At 39.3% G+C, this 15,807-nt stretch overlaps 1 protein-coding gene across 1 annotated transcript in view; it reads left to right on the top strand.

Annotated features, from left to right (window-relative positions):
* The first annotated feature begins 5,821 nt into the window (after window positions 1-5,821).
* The window catches only part of KCNMB2 (potassium calcium-activated channel subfamily M regulatory beta subunit 2), a 155,138-nt gene continuing 145,152 nt past the window's right edge, over window positions 5,822-15,807 (top strand). The window contains exons 1-2 of the mRNA XM_067536438.1: window positions 5,822-5,844; window positions 8,555-8,658. The gene's annotated coding sequence lies outside the window, so the exon portion shown is untranslated. The remainder of the gene's footprint in view (window positions 5,845-8,554; window positions 8,659-15,807) is intronic.

Genomic DNA, 15,807 nt, shown 5'->3' with positions numbered 1-15,807 from the left:
TATGTCTAAAATTTCCAAAGGGGTCTTACCTCCATTTGAAATTTTGTAGGGGTTTGCAAATGAAAAAAGATTGAAAACCACTGATCTACTGGCTTACTGAAAAGCTCCCAACTGATGGTTCAGATGTGGATACCCTTTGAAAGTGACTCAGCGTGAGAGTGGAAAGAATAGTTGACCAATATATATAAAACTTCAAACCAAGTTCTTATGATTCCTAGAGAATTTTTCTCCGAAAAAGGAGAAGAGGTTATTGTGTGCATAACCTGTAACACTAATTATATTGTGTATTTCCATATGCAATTAGCATATGTATTTTTATTAGATAGATACATAACTAGAAAGTGTAACTATTAAATTTTCATTATAATTAGGATGACTCATAATGAAATTATGCATAAATTGTTCCATTCATTACACTGTATAACTTACATTCAGCATACAAACTACAAATCCCCTGATTTCCTTATCTCCTCCATCTCTCCTAGTCCATTTCCCAAACTAATATTGGTCAAAAACTAATATTGGTCAAATAAAGAAGAGTCAAAACCAATTTACATTGGTGCATCCTCATTAAGGTATCTCAGTAAGCTATTACTCTTGCAAAATGTTGAGTAACCTCCACTCCCATGAAAATCAATGTGACTTTACTGATGGTTAACAGAGTGAGAGCATATGTAAGCAATCATTTTCAGGGGGGAGGGGAAGGACATCAAGAAAGCATACACATTACCTAGGAACATAGGAATTGCTAAGCTAAATCAGATCAGTGACCTATATAGTCCAACTCTTGAATGTGTATTATAAGGAAAGGAAAATAGAACCTTCCTATTTCTAATTAAGGAGTTACTGGTTTTTTAACTCATTTTGCACCACCAACAAAAAATGTTAGTATATAGACGTTGTTCCTTTCATCTTTAGAGCCCTGGGGATGAGTTTAGGAGTCTTGACTCTCCATTGAGGCACCCAAGATGAAAAGACTTATTTTCAGTCCCACATCATTTTCATTCTGCTCCTCCCTAGTGGGAGTCCCTCCTCATACCTGTTCTCTCATTCTGTGACAAAAGGAGATCCTACTCACCTATCACCACTCCCCTAGCCACCTGCTGCCAGGGGTAGCTCCTCTCCCCAATGAGATAGAGATATCTCCCAACTTCCCTTTCCACCTGCCTGTCAGATCTGTTTCCACAGGGCCATTCTTGGCTTTTTTTCCACTTGTTCATCCCTATCCTGCCTTGGCAATGTGTGATACTTCCTCTCAATGGCCTCTGGCCCCAAAGAGTGGTCAGGAACCAGCACACAATAAGAAGATAGGCCTGGTGATGGGGCGGGTGTTCCTCTATGGAGGAAATGATTCATTCTAAAGAACCTTTAGAGAACTTGTCTACACAAACTCTTAATTTGCAGCCAAGCCCTGCATCATATTGACTGAATTTCCGAATAGCAATTACTGTATTAACGCCTAGGTAGGCTGCTTGGGTGCCATCCACTCTGAATGGGTTCCTGCATAGATCATGATGTTTCTCTGCAGACAATCAGCCAAGGAATTGTCTCTGTGTATTCCCATCTGAATCTGCCTGATGCCTCTAGAGCTGTTATTGCATCCCATATACAAATCATTTTTGCACTAAGCCCTTTAGTGAATCAGGAATATATTGCTCAGGACAAGGAGATCTTTTTTTTTCCCTCTTAATGTGAATTTAGTACTCATGAAAGATGCTGGATGGACAACACAGAAGGAAGTTTTTAAATTATCCACCAAGCAGTATTGTCCTGGCACTCACTTCTCTTCATTCTGAACTCCATAAGGAGAAATATGTGCTGTCTTTCAGTTCAGTCGCCGGGTATTACCTTACAATTGATATTCATGATCTATCTGTTCTTCTCGTTAAAAAGAAATTGGCTTACTTGCATCATCCACTGTTATGTTATGAAATGGCTTCTCTTCTTCTGAAAGATGTTTACAATCACCAAGACCAGTGCCAGACACGTCTGTAGGACCATTTCCCTGTTGGCATTTCTGGTTCCAATGCTGTGCCTTCATGGACAATTTCATAGCCAGCTTTCACAGTTCCAACATGTGCATTTAGATCTGCTCTGATCATTACTTGCTTGCTGGATGGTTGTTTCCAGCTAGTGAGCAGTATTACCATCTAGCCAATTTTTCCCCATTTTGTATTTGTGCATTTGATTTTTCCTTCCTAAGTGTAGTACTTTGCACTTGTCTTTATTGAATGTCATCGTGTTGATTTCAGAACATTTCTCCACTTTGTCAAGGTCATTTTGAATTCAAATTCTGTCCTCCAAAGTGCTAGCAACCCCTTCCATTTAATATCATCTGCAGATGTTTATAGGCATACTTTCCACTCCATTATCCAAGTCATTAATGAAAATATTGAATAGTATCAGACCCAGGACAGACCCCTGTGGGACCCCACTAGCTACATGCCTCCAGTTTGACAGCGAACCATTAAGTACTGTTTTTCAGCCAGTTATGTACCCACCTTATATCAAGTTTGCTTATGAGAATATTTGACTGTTTCTCATTGAATCTTACCCATATTTTATCATCTTCCATCCTCTCCTCCTTAGTGGTATATAAAAGAATATATAAAGAATCTCCATTAATAGATCCTGCCCAAGGGATGTCTCTGTCTGAACCATGCACTCCTCTGCACCTGTCGACTTTCCCCCAGTCCTTAGTTTAAAAACTGCTCTTCTCTGTGACCCTTTGAATTTTACATACCAGCAATCCAGTTCCATTTTGGTTTAGGTGAAACCCATCCTTCCTGTATAGGCTCCCCCTTTCCCAGAAGTTTCCCCAGTTCCTAATTAATCTAAACCCCTCCTCCCTATACAATTGTTTCATCCGTGCATTGAAACCTTGCAGTTCTGTCTGTTTCACTGGACCTGCATGTGGAACTGGAAAAATGTGGAGGTCCTGGACTTCAGTCTCTTAGCTAGCAGCCTAAATTTGGCCTCCAGGACCTCTCTCCCCTAGCCTTCCCTATGTCATTGGTACCTACATGTACCATGACCATCGGCTCCTCCCCAGCACTATATTTAACTCTGTCTAGATGCCTCAAGAGATCCGCAACCTTCACACACATCAGGCAATTCACCGTACATTCTCTCGATCATCACAAACCCAGCTATCTATGTTTCTAATGATCCAATCCCCCATTACTATTACCTGTCTCATCCTAATAACTGGAGTTCCCTCCCCCAGAGAGGTATCCTCGGTGTAAGAGTATACCATGATATCATCTGGGAGGAGGGTCCCAACTATGGGATAATTTCCCTCTGCTCCAGTTTGATGTTCTCCTTCCCTGAGATTTTCATCTTCCTCAACAGTCTAGAGGCTGTCATACAGGGGTGAGGCTGTTCTACTGTGTCCCGGAAAGTCTCATCTGTATACCTCTCTGTCTCCCTTAGCTCCTCCAGTTCAGCCTCTCTGGTCTCCAAAGCCTGTATGTGATCTCTGAGGGCCAAGGATTCCTTGGTGTATGTGGGCATTCAGTGCACCTGCCCATAAGGCAGGTAATCATACGTGCTGCATTCAGTGCAATATATTGGATAGCCCCCACTCTGTTGCTGAACTTCTGCCTGCATTCTCTTCTTACTCCTGCAGCTCTTTCCTTTATTGTTGTTTTGTTTTTATCAGAGGGTGTTTATTGCCTTAAGTTTAAAGAATGTTAATGAAGTGTATCTAGTCTCTCCACCCCCACCAAATCCCTCACAAAACTCCCCTGTTCGCTAGCTCCTCTGGTAGCTTAAGAGCAGGTTTTTTAAGTCCCTGTTCTCCCTGAGTAGCCCTGACCCCTAGTTAAGGGTTGATGGATGCTAAAGGGCTTGGGGATCAAAGTTTCATTAAGAAGCTCTCTGCCTTGCCTAGCAGGCCATTAGGCTCAGCACATGGTCCCCTGAACAAACAGACCACATGACATACTTCAGTCAAGCAGCAAGCATACCCCAAACGTGAACACACACACTCAAGACAACAAACTAACCCCAAGGATCACATAGTCGCTCTTCCTTCACCTGGAGAACTCCCTCGCAATTGCCCTGTTAGCTGTTCCTGTTTGCTAGCTAACTGGTGCTAAATGTGGCAGTGGCTTTTGCAGCATGGACACGTGCTCCCTAAGAATTGGACTGAAACTACTTATTGGTTTAACATAGCCCAATGATCTCCTGTCCAGCAGTGTTGAGCTTCAGATATGCAGAAGTGACTCACGAGTCCAAATTCAAACCAATGACACTAAAGGAAGTTTCACATCCCCATAACCAATCCCTTTTGCCATGTAGTTCCCACTCGTGATAAAACTAAAACACATTTTCTTTGTTACGGATTTATTAACCTCTTCGTTACTGATTTTTTTTTTTTTTTTTTCAGGAATGCGGGAAGCAGGGTTACGCCACCAAATCCCACATCTTAATACAGATAAATCTAGTTTTTAACAATCACTATACTGATCCGCCTTGCTCCCTAATCTCTCATTATTCATTTCTCAGTTTGCCCACTGTGATTTTTTTTTCATTGTAAATTAATGCCTGTGAAATGTGCTGGATTGATAGCCCTGGATACTGTAGGCCGCTCTTTAACCATTGAGCCGTACAGCGTAGGCACCAGAAATAGCAACTTCCCCACACATTCCTACTTGTCTGTCTTAGCATTGACCCGCACATTCTGGACTCTGGACTCTCTGCTGCTACTGTCAGCAAAGATGTTTTTTTGCTGGTGGCTTTTGAAAAGCAGATGTTTTATACACTAGGAACCAGACCAGCAACACTGGGTGGCCAACCTTTGATCTTTACTGACCTGGGCTGATATTGAACCAGCCACCTAAATTTGAGATTTGGGATTTATACTTACACATAAATCATATTTAAAGCAGATGTTGGAAAGAACCCTCCCGAAACCCCACCGTTTCCACAAATCATTGACACTTTAAAGACCAAAAAGACACTCTGATTATTCTACTAATTATCTTCTGTTTGTTCTGTGTTGTAGCAACTTGTTCATTTAGATTATAAACTGAGATGCTGCTATCTATTAACCATATTTTGCTTTTTGTTTAACCTCATGCACACCTATGGCACTAAATAAGCAATTCAAAAGTCAGATAGTGTAGATGCTTCCTCCTTCCTGACTTAATTCTACATCTGCCCTTAGTGTAAGTATTGATCTGAAAATCTGAAACTTCCCAATGTTCACTAACTCTGTAGCACAGGATTGGGGTGGGTAGGTATTTTGTGGCATAAAGATTAATCTTTTCATTTACGTTAGTCCTCGGAGCTACAGCACCTTCCATTCCAAGGAGTTAATTTCTCCTTAGTTTCAAAACAATGTGTTAAACTCCTTTCTGCAGAAACAGTTCCCTTAGTAAGTTTAAGGATGTCTGAATCTTTCTCCTGTAACATGAGGATTTAAAAGCACTGGGGGGAAAGGGGTTAGACCTATCACTGCATTTCTAACAGACATCCTACTACAGCATTTAATGAAAACAGAAATAGCACGTCTATGATAGGTTAATAAATCCTACCTAATGCATGCTTTAAAACACTACGAAACAGCCTTAACAGAGCTCAGATAACTAATTTCAAGCCTGACTGTCTAGTGTGCCTGTCATTCCTATTGTCCTTCCAAACTATTTCAGACATTTTGAGCAGGGAGTCTTAAGCTATGAGTTAGCAGGGGTTGTGACATTAATGGTCCAAAAAGGCTTGAGCACCAGGAGGTAATGATGACAGCGTTTAACAACTGGTGGCAGTTTGGAGGATTCCACTGGATCTCTGTTTGTTAATAATTAAGCTTTGCTCCTGAGGAAGATATGACAACTACCAGAGGTAGGATTTGCATGTAAAACAAAGGAATCTGTTGCTGTTCGATGCTTATTGTTTATGTTTTGCTCTGTGGGTTTCCAAAGGCAGCCAGGTGCAGAGTCAGAAGCAGTAAGCAGAGAGGGGTGGGGGTTAAGGAAGCCAGGCTGCTTATAATAAAAATACTGTTGATAGGAACTGTGTTTCATGGCAGAAATGCCTTGAGGACAAACCGGTTCAAATCTCATAGCCTGCTGAATGTGCGTTCCACGTTGCTTTTCCCATGGAGTAAGATGCATAGAGGTCATGAAGAAAACACTTTACCTCTTATCTACCACACCAGCTGGGTTGTTTCTAAGGTTGGGTAGGGAGTTGGGGTGGGGGGGCCGTCCTGAAACAGCAGGGGGGGGATGTGAGAGTCTTGAAACCTGTTCGATAAGGAATATATGCTATTAACATGTAAAATGTATCTCAAGTGTCACTGCTGTCATTTGAAAAAGGGAAGTGAGGCATTAAGGGGTGATTTTCCTGGTATAGAACTATTTAGAATATAACCTATTGCCATGGAAGGCATAATGTGTCCATCCATTTTGCATAATGAAGCCTCATCTGCGCTGTTTACATTTAATTGTTTTGCTAGACAAGAACTCTAGTTTCAGACAGAAAAGGGTCTTCTTCTTCTCCTCCCCCCTCCCCCCCAAGTGTTGTGGCTGGAGATGTAAGTGATGTTTAGTTAGTTCGATGTTGAATGCATTGGGAGGGGGTGATGGAGGAAATTAAAAATAAGCAGCATAAAAAGAAATATTCTCCTTGAAAGGGCTTTTTTTCTTTTAGAGAGAGAGAGTCCAGAGCAATATGAGGTGATATGCAAAGTTATAAGCCTTATACACTTCATTATGTGCTTGGTTTAGCATAACTAGACAGGAAAATGTCAGAAAATCACAGGCTGGAGATTTTGAGGCAAAACAAGTTAATGTGGATTTATGCATGTTTCTTGTTTGGAGACAGGCTGTAAGTTTGGATATTTGTCATTGCATATGACCCTCACCAAGATAAGTAGCAGGAACTTAATGAGTGAATACTTTATGTACATGCATATGCAGCATCATTATCATTGAACCTTTCAGTGTGTTTGATCTGAAGATATTGCTTCCTGTTTTGAGAAATTGCTCCTGCTAATGCATTAAAGTTTCATTTCCAAACAACAATGCAGAGACTTTGGAATGAGCAGTAGTTAGCAACAGTAAATATTCTGCTTGTGGAAATGCTTCTCAAAGGGGCTATTCAAAAATGCACTTAAAGGAACGGAGAGTCACAGTTTGCAGTGAGAGGTACAGTACCACTTGCTCTTCTAAATACTAAAATTAGGGTTCTGATACTGCTTTAAATCTATTTTAGTGTGGTTGTCATTAGATGTACTTTACTGTACTGTTGTCAAAAGTTCATAACTCAGAGAACTGATTGTTTTCATTAAATCTTCATTAGGAGAAAATGTTCAATGTAACAGGAACTTACCAAAGTAATTTGATTTCACTCATCATATCAAATGTTTCCTTTAAGGAGAATTTCATTACATTAGAGTACATTATAAGTAGGTCATGATGTGATTCATTTGATAGTGATATACAGATGACATTTTAACGACAAAAGTACAAAATTTATTCAGTGACAGTAAATGCAATCTTTGCTAAGGAGACGCCATGGTAGATCTAGAATATTAAGAATGCCTTTTCTCTATATTTCTATAATCTTTTATGAAATCTGGTTCATATTTATCATTTAAACAGGCATATTTTCAGTTAAATGTTTTGCTTCAAGTTACAAATGTGGGAAAGGATTGTTATTTGTGTCGTACAGCACTCGGCAAATAAAAATAATAGGGAAAACTTTCTTATGAAAAACATTTCCTAGGATTTTCTGATAGGCATCAAAGGCCTCATTCATAAATGAGAAATGCGACATAAATGATAGGGATGGGCAAATATTTATGGAAATGAAGTGTTTGTTTGGTTTTGCCACTATCCAAGCTTTGTCACACCAAACCTTTCTGAAGGGTCAGAAATGTTCAGTTAACTTTATTTCCAATTTTGCTTCAGTGCACTTTGTGAGGAAGGATGGTTGAGTGGCTAGGGAACTATCCCAGGAATTGGAAGATCTGGATTCAATTCCCTGCTCTGTCATAGACTTGCTGTGGGAGCTTGGGCAAATCTCTTAGTCTTTCTGTGCCTCAGTTCCCCATCTGTAAAACGGGGATAATAACACTTCTCTATCTCACAGGGTGTATAAATACACTATCCTGAGACAAACATGACTACAACAACACTGCATACATGACTATTTGAGCAGTCAATTTTAAAATTCACCTTTTGCAAGTATTCATACTAGTTACACAAGCACTGAAGTGTCTGCAAGAGGCTAAGACAAAGCTTGTGAATATGGTTAAATTAAAAACCTCATTCAGGTTCACATGAATATTCATGGGAAAATTGTTTCATTCTTGCAGCTCTATTAAAATTAATTTTCAGCATCATATATTGTCTGGAATGCTCTCTTCATCCATATATGCCATGTGCCCACCATCTCTCCATTCAGTCCTTTTTATAAAGCCACAAGGCCCACAAGAAGTGTGTGTGCACACGCACACACGTGTGTAACTGAAACAAAAAACACTGTCATCCCCGTTGCTAGATTTCGTATTGTGTTCCATCTTTTTTATGTCTATCTGGTACATTGGAAGAAGGAAAGCTTGAGGCTGGGAGAAGAGCCTTTGGGGAGAAGGTTGGGAGAACATCAGCATAGGAGCAGTATAGAAGATGCTGTGAGTGCTGGCCAGCACCAGTGGTAAGGAGAAGGGGTGGAGGGAACAATAAAGAGAGCTGGGAGAAAATGCATGGATTGGGGAAGTGGATCATATGCATATGAAATAAAAGACTGGTCAGTTTTGAATTATGGATCAATATTCTAGCTTGAGGTTCTGGTTATTATGGAGATTTTCCCTGATGATTTTTGGTATCACCTCACCCTGCCAATGGAAATAGAGCTCCATAATTCACACCTTCATAGCCCTGTTCTTTATTGTCTGTGTAATACAGGGACACACGTTTTAAATACAGTGCAAAAAGGGGTGTTATATGGCTCAGCCCCCATAATCTATGGGACCAACCTCAAACCTGGGCAATGTGAAAATCTTGTGATAGTAACATACTAAAAGAAAAAAGAACACTGGCATGCGGTTAAAAGGCAGTGAAAAACGGGTCTGAGTAAGAACTTCTGGCAAGTGGCTTCTCTCCTGGAAAAAAAATTCAGCTGTCAAAATGTCAAGCTGTTTTGATTTGTAACATATGAGGAAAAGAAGTTTATAAAACAAGAGGACAGGAATATATTCGTCTTTCATTTACATTTGCTTTATACTTATACCAACTCTCACAGAGACGGGTAGGAGAATAAAATCCAATCTTCTGCTCAGCATAAAATAAAAATCAAGGATGTTGTGAATTAACAGGGTTCTTGTGGCTATGCAAACCAGCAATGTTGTGCTGTCACAGTTGATAGTCTCACCAAACCTTGATGGAATCAGGATCCAGGTCATTCATCGATGTCCCTTATTTGTCCTATGGGCCAAAGATGTCAAAGATCCGTGCAATAAATGGACCTTCAAGGTACCACAATGACAGTTGCCCAGTTTGCACACACACACTTGCAGGAGATTGTACAAGCAGTAAATGTGTGAGCATATTTTGCCAGTGCACTCATTGTGTTTAACCTCTATATACTGCTCTCGGAGGGAATAAAAAAACCTAGAAGAATTAGAGAAACAAAAAACCAAAATATCTGACCAGAAAAAAGACTGAATCACTTTAATCGGTATGAAATCCAGTAAAGTAAAGTTCTATCTTGTTGGGCCTGGTTTTTTTTTTTTTTTTTTCAGATACAGTCGTCAGGGTCTCAATACAAAGCACCCTCTACAGACCATTATTTAAATGATGAATAATTTAGGTGGACACCAAGATTGATTGTAACGTGTTGGGTAATTTTGCGTGGACCATTTTGTCTTTTTAAAAAGGAACTTTTTAGTTGTTTGTTTTTTGTTTTTTGTTTTTTTTTTTAAACTGGAAAACTCAGAAAAGGTCAAACTGACTCAAATATCTCACACTGTACGCTGCAGGGAGAGGCCATCTGGTTAGCGCTTTGCTACTTCTGGCGCCTGGAATAGAGCAGAGAGAGCTGAACACCCATCATCAAGCGCAGCACAAAGACCCAGCCGCATTTTGGAGCTGCTGCAATTTCTTTTGTCTAGATGGGGGGCCATAGCGAGGTTCTTAAAATGCTTGAGGATCTGGGAACCATTTGTTAATTTAGTCTTTTACTTCTCTTCCAGAAGAGAACCTCCATCCTATGTTCCAGGAATCCTCAACAAACGTTTAAAACTACACTAATAGCTCCTCCAAGATAACCCGGCAACAACAAGGATTATAGCAAAAATCAGTTAGCTCAGCCTTCCCTCCAAATCCCCACTATAGTACTGCATCTCAGCTACCCATTGCCCATCTCCCTGTGGGCAAGGGAGAAAAGCTGGGCCCTGCAAAGCAAATGAGGGTTTGCATACTTGGCCTGTTACAGACAAAGAAGGGGAGGTGAGTTCCAAAGGGGTGGGAACTCAGTCATACAAGATCAACATTCTAGAATTTAAAGATCATTGGAGTCCATTTCCCGTCACAAATGGACCATTTGCTGACCGTGCTTTCCTGATGTATGTGCTGAGAATTCCTTACCAGCTAGGTTGACTGGGACAAAAATCACCCAGCCTGCAGAACACTTTCTGCAACATTCCTATATTTGGTTTCATCCAACCCTTACTAACCAGCAAATCATTCCACACATCAGCGTAGTGATAGCCTTTGTTAACCACTGTTTAATATTATCTGCAAGTGGAGCTGGGGCTTATACATGTCACATCTCAGATACACTAGATAGACTCTAGAAATGAGTAAATAATGTTACAGAGAAATAACCTGGAAAAGACCAAATTCAGAACAGGGGGGAGACTGAGAGAATGTGCCTTTTGGGGCATAGTCACTTCTGTATCTATTTACCGTCTGATGATTAAATACCATAGACTATGGTATATTGAAAGGCAGGAGGAAGAAAGAAATGGAACATGCTTTCTTTGTGTGGGATGTTCCACCTCATACACAGAAGAAAAGAGCCTTCTGTATCTACTAGGTAATAGTTGCTCTTTCAGCTCAGCTAGCGGACGCTAATGCTTTTCATGCCAAAGGTCTTCAGTTCTGTCCTTCCTGATGACCTGTAGTGGGAATTGCTACAGAAATGCCATTGAAATAACTCAGTCCTGAAACAGGGAAAGTCTTGCTGAAAAACAGACCTGAGCACAGATAGAAAATATAGAAGGCAACAGAATGTCTGAGGTTTGGTTTTCAGTCATCTTGACCTATCTATCCATTGATTAACAGTTTTCAAGTCCGTGCATTAAGTGGAAGAGCTATCGGTGTTGTAGAGTAGAGTAGGAAACTGATGCTGTTGTGAAAAATAGTCTCTCTAGTGCACATTGGCGCAGAAGGTGTAAGGATATCTGTTGGGATTTACTAAGGATTACTGATGTAGGAAGCTAGCATTTCAGAAAAGGATACAGAAGGAAAAGCATAAATGAAACTAAGCAACTTTTCAATTCATTTAACAAAGCCCAGGCAGTTCAAAGCTTGGGAAACAATAATTTAAACACTGAGCAAAGAAAATAAACTGCTAAGCTTAGAGTTGAACTAATTGAAGAGTCAACAAATGAAAAGCACAGATCTGTTGGCTTGTTGCAAACCCTTGTTAATAAAACAGCTGGGCAGAGCACAAACTTCTGACAACTTTTCTCTTTGTGTTTGTTGCTTTATCTTGAGTTGATCTGTCTGACATTCCACTCTTTCAATTCTGTTGCTGCTCTCATCACTGTTAATCTTATCCGATATATATATTTGCCCTCCCAAAGAGTCAATTGCACTATCTGTCTTGTCATGATATTTTTCAGGAAGTCCATGATCAAATCTTTTTTGGGTCTTAATTAAGGAGATTCAAACATTTTGTGTTAAGCTGATTTTGAATAATTTTGTTACAGGTAAATAGCCTTTTGAAGAAATTGGTTTTATCTATTTTTGGTTTCTTTCTTTGATATTTCACGTGGATTAGTATAATACTCCTCCCCTGTCTCACCGCCATCAAAACCATCCACATCCAGTCCTTTCTATAATTATTCAAATTTTACAAAAAGAAAATGACTGAAAGCAATTAATTAAAACTTTTTGACTGGGAAGCATATGTGGCTGCATCTATTCAATGAGAGCTCACAAAAGAACCCTGATATTTGTGAGCAATTTATCCTATGTATTCGCTGTGAATAGATTTCTTTGTCAGGTACGCATGCCTTTGTGTTCCCCTGAGTGAATACTTTTATTGGTATACGTGTTTAGAGTGATCCAAGTCAAGCGGAGGTGGTAGAAACTCAGACATGATATAAGTGTGTCTCTTTTCTCTCTCACTGAGAATGGTGATGGATTTAGAGTGAGGAGTCCATCCCAGCTGGGACCTGAACTGTCAAAAGCCATCCAAAAACTTGAAAAGTTCTGTCAGAACATTAGAAGTCCTAATTCTGCTGTTTGATCACTTGACTTGAAGGAAAATCTCCATTAATCGACTGTAGCAGTATTAATAACAGTGATATTTCATCAGGCATAACATTCTTCCTTTAGCACAGAATTAGCTCCTGTACATACACCTAGGACCAAATCTGAGTTCCATTATACTGGGCTTCCAATTTGGGACCAGTAATAAATTGCATGGTGAAACTCCATAGACATGAATGGACTTGGATTTGATCAAGAATGCACAGCAGTACTTCACATGCATATAGATGTATGTAAACTAAAATCCTGGATCCAAACAGCCCTAAACTTGAGGGTTGTTCAAAAAAGAAACACAGATACAAATTTTGCAGATGCCACTTTGATTTCTGATGGATTAAGCCAACACCCTTGAACTGTGGCGCTCCAAAATTCAGATCTGGATCCCAATATTGTGGCTTTTGCCCATTCCTAATATAATTCCAACGGATGCATATTAAGAATAAAAACTGGAACCAGAGACTAAAAGTAAAAGTGTTCTTTCACCTGCCAGCAATAGTACTGATAACCGTTTTACAGCTTCCAGCCATTAAACAGTTTCACTCTTTTATCTGTCCATGGGTTTTGTATTGCACCCATCCCTGTAACATCTATGCACACTTCCCAAGTGAATTAGATCAGCATAGCAAGATCCCTAGTGAACTTAATCCCTAGTGAACTTCTGCTCTACTCCATTCCTTGTCTGGGAAATATTCCTACTCTCCATGCGCAGGTGGAGAAGCAGGTTTCTCAAGCCCTCTAGCTCACTGGATGACTTGCAATTCATTCAGCCTGCATTAAGCTGTGATGTTTTCTTATATTTCTGAATATGCAGCATCTCTGTTCCGATCACTTTGTTTCAAAGTCTCTCACACACACACACAAAACCCCACTGGTCACATGCCAAATATCCAGATGACACTTATGTACCACAATAATAGAGCCTTAGAAATACTAGGGAGAGCAAGAAATACCACTGCACAATTGCAAATTTCAGATTTTTTTTTTTTTTTTTTTTTTATGAATGGAAAGTGTGTGGGCTAATTTCCCCATTTTCTCCTATGGAAAATCTGTGAAGTTGAGTTAGTGAAAGTAACAATAGATACAGTTATGTAGAGCAAATACGTAACAAGAACATGTCCCCTATTGTCATGTTTTCTCTTTCCATTTAAAATAATGTCAAATTCATCCCCATTCCAGTAGTCCTTCTTTCTTTGAAGGAAAACCACTGTGTTGTCTGTCTCCCTTTCAATGGGTTTTCCATAGTGCCCATCACCACAGCATCTAAGAAATGTGTGTATTTTGTACTCTGATTCTCTGTATATTATTAGTTACTATAAGAAGGACCAAATCCTGCTCATCTTAATCATATGAACATCCCCCTGATGATGATCAGGCTAATTGCATCAGTAAAGCAAGCAGGATTTGGCTCTAAATCAGCTACCAAAAGGATCTAAGTGCTGATGGGTCATGAGTTCTTTTATTATTTTAAGGCCTACACACTAGTCACTGTTTTTATCCCAATAAAAGACATTGGTTGTCTCTTTTTTCTTGTTTTTATAGTTCTCCTGGGAAAAAAATTAAAAAGAAAGCGTGAGATTTTCAAAAGCACCTGACTGAATTTGAATCACAAGCCACCTTTGACCTAAACGACCGAGGAGCACAGCTCCCTTTGAATTTCACTTAAGTATATCTGCAAATCTCACCCAAAAAATAGGCACACGGGAATCTCATCCCAGGCCACTAGCCCATCTGGTGCAGTACTGTCTCTAGCTGACCAGTATCAGACAATTCAGAAGAAGGTGCAAGAAACCTTATACTGTCATTTACAGAACAGTCTAAGGGAATTTTTTCTTAACTCCCCATGGTAGTGTTTGATGTATGCCCTCTGAAGCATGAGGGATTATATCCCTTTTAAAAAGTTTACTCTGTCTAATATAACTATGGATGTTCTCTTTAGCTATATACATTTCTAATTTTTTTTAAATCCTACTAAGCACTTGGCTTCTGTCATATCCTGTGGCGATGAGTTCCATTTGCTATGTAAGAAAGCATTTCCTTGAATGAGTTTAAATGTATTGCTTTTCAGTTTTACTGAATGTTCTCTTCTTGTACCATGACAGCAGGTAAATAGGGGTGCTCAGTTTGCCTTCTCAACACTAATATTTTATATTCCCCTGTCATATTCCTTCTTCTTGGTCTCTTCTGTAACAAGTCCCAATCTTTTAATCTTTCCTCTTATGGAATAGAAGTTTCCACTCCCCTCCAATCTTTTTTCTTGTTAATCTCTAAACCCCTTTTATTTTTGCTATAGGCTTTAATGAGATTGTATGACAGGAAATTAACACAGAATTCTATGTGGGGACATGAAGTTGATTTACGTGATGTCATTATAATAATTTTCATGTTGTTTTCTATTCCATTCTCTATATGTCCTAACATTTTGATTGTTTTATTGTGTGCTGATGTGTTGAGCAGAGGTTTTCATTGGGTTTCTCACAATTAAACCCAGGTCTTTGTCCTGAATTGTTATAGTACAATCAGTTTAGAACCCAGAAATGTGTATGAGTGGTTCAAATGATTTCTTCCAATAAACATTACTTAGCTTTTGTCAGTAATGAATTTCATCTGCCATCATGCAGCCCATTCATCTGACTTGCTAGGTACTCTCTGAAGTTCCCCACAGTCTTCTCTAATTGTGGCATGCCTAAATAATTCTAATACCAAAAAAAATTCCTATAATTTATATTCAAATGTGGTGACCTAGTGAGTTACACTGAAAGCCTCAGCAGTCTCCAAGATGTGTGTGAATGAATAAATATCACAGTCCTATCTGACTGCATCTTTAATGATCTTTAGATTTCTTTTGACTGTGATAAATTCCATCTCTTTCATGTGTGTAAGACACTGTAAAAACTAAGGATTCCTAGTTGTGTTAGTACTTTATTAAAATTAATCAAGCAATAAACTTTACTGCTTTAAATTTGGGCCTTCATATTATACCCTATCTTGAATTCTACCATCAAATGTGAAATTTCCTTACCCTACAAAGATCACATGTTAATGAAAAGTGTCCTTCAACTAGGATGAGCAAATGGCTTTAGATAAAAACCACCATGAATTTTTCCCTAATATTCAGAAAAATCAAATTCAAACACTTTACCACAGCTCTGAAAAAGCTTGATTAACTTTCTCCTTTTGGCTCATGGTGACCCAAAAGTATAATATCACACCTTCAGGGACAGCTGAAATCTGGAAATACTAGAAATAATAACACTTTCACTCTTCAGGGTTCTTTACAAACATTTTCAAATATGCACCTGCAGCT

This window comes from Emydura macquarii, unplaced genomic scaffold (genome assembly GCF_026122565.2).
Source record: "Emydura macquarii macquarii isolate MOO-44397 ecotype Brisbane River unplaced genomic scaffold, CSIRO-AGI_Emac_v2 contig_3603, whole genome shotgun sequence".
Lineage (NCBI taxonomy): Eukaryota > Metazoa > Chordata > Testudines > Chelidae > Emydura > Emydura macquarii.
The sequence above is the reverse complement of the archived record's forward strand: the minus strand, read 5'-3'. Positions and strand labels throughout refer to the sequence as shown.